Genomic DNA, 1,520 nt, shown 5'->3' on the forward strand with positions numbered 1-1,520 from the left:
TCCATCTGCTCCATCTGCTCATCTGCTCTCACATATCAACCAAAGGACCACACGGCACTCCGGCAGCTGGTGACGACAAGTCACATGCCGAACAGCCCGGCGCCGAGCAGCGATCGGCTCGGCGGATGGCCGGGTCTCCTCCGTCTCAGCGGCCAGTTGCCATGACAACGCATGATGGTGTGCTTACCAGGGTGGAGAGCCGAGGTGCTCCTCGGCTCGTGCTGAGTGGGAGATCAGGCTGTTTTATCTCAGTCAGATGCCGGAAACAGGGCCGAGACCGTGACGGTGTAACGTAAAGCGTTGCTGTGATGTCTCTGACCCTTTGACCGCTTTGGCGCCCTTGGATGTTGTTGACCCGGAGCTGAAGACAAGCGCTGAGCGGCGGCTGGGGTTACTTTCTGCGGCCTCAGTTCAACCACCCCTTGGCCGCATCTGGGCTCGCTGACAACCCAATCGCAAGCGCCCACGAAATATGAGGCCGCGCAAAGGCCTTCCCGCCTCTCCCAGCCTCCCGTCCTTTTGGCAATGGCCAATGGAGGGCGCGAATCGTGGTGATCGGCCATGCTGGCTTCCCAGCCCGCAGATTCTCGTGCTGCAGCAGGGATCTGACCGACCCCCCCAACCACCCCATCAAACGCAGCTTGCACGCTTGCGCTGCAGGAAATCCGAGATCGAGAGCTCCAAGTGGTCTTGGCCAGCTGTGCGTTCAGCCTCCGCGTTTGATTGAAATTGCCAGGAGCTTCTCAGAGGTCACGCCAAAACAGAGCTTCCAAGTTGGGGTGCTGGCACATTGAGAAACTCGGCAATTGGCGCAACAATTTCCTGCCCCCCATCAGCCGATCATGGCTATCCCCCAACCCGAAGGAGGTTGGAGAGGCCGATTGACGACCAGCACACCCTGGTTATGGGGGGCTCGGGGGGGTCGGCCAGCAGCGCAATGCGCAATTGTGGATGAGGTTTTTCAGCTCGCGACGGAACAGCTGCTAGCCCAAAGCGGCGAGACGCGACAACCTGGAAAAAACGAGCAGGGAGGTTGGGGGAAACCCCCGCAGAAAGGGAGCAAGGGTCGGCCTTGTGGGGCTCCGAAACGATGGGCTAAACCAATTCAAGCCACAATAAACAAGATAGGGACCCACATCATGTAAACAGACAATCTGGAGCTCCTGCCACTCTGGGGGGACTTGTGCCTTGGTTGGCGACTACCAATTGATCCCGGCCGGTGCGGCCACACAGCGATTCTCACGATCCCATTGGACTTTGGTCACACTGCTTGGAACTATCGCTCTCCCCGCCAACCAGCGACAGGTTCGGAAAAGCGCCGCCTGGATGCGTATTTGAAGCGGCCTCTCTCGACCAGCCTGGCCCCGATCTTCTTCTCCTCCTTCTACACTTGCACACACCCCATCCGCTCACAACCAACCACAAATCCCCAAACCCCATTCTTTCCCTTGTCGGAATTCGATTGAAAAAGAAGACAGGGTCCATCCACAGACCGCCTTCTCACCTTTCACTCGACTTCT

This window comes from Chaetomium globosum, genomic scaffold, assembly GCF_000143365.1.
Source record: "Chaetomium globosum CBS 148.51 scaffold_3 genomic scaffold, whole genome shotgun sequence".
NCBI classification, from domain to species: domain Eukaryota; kingdom Fungi; phylum Ascomycota; class Sordariomycetes; order Sordariales; family Chaetomiaceae; genus Chaetomium; species Chaetomium globosum.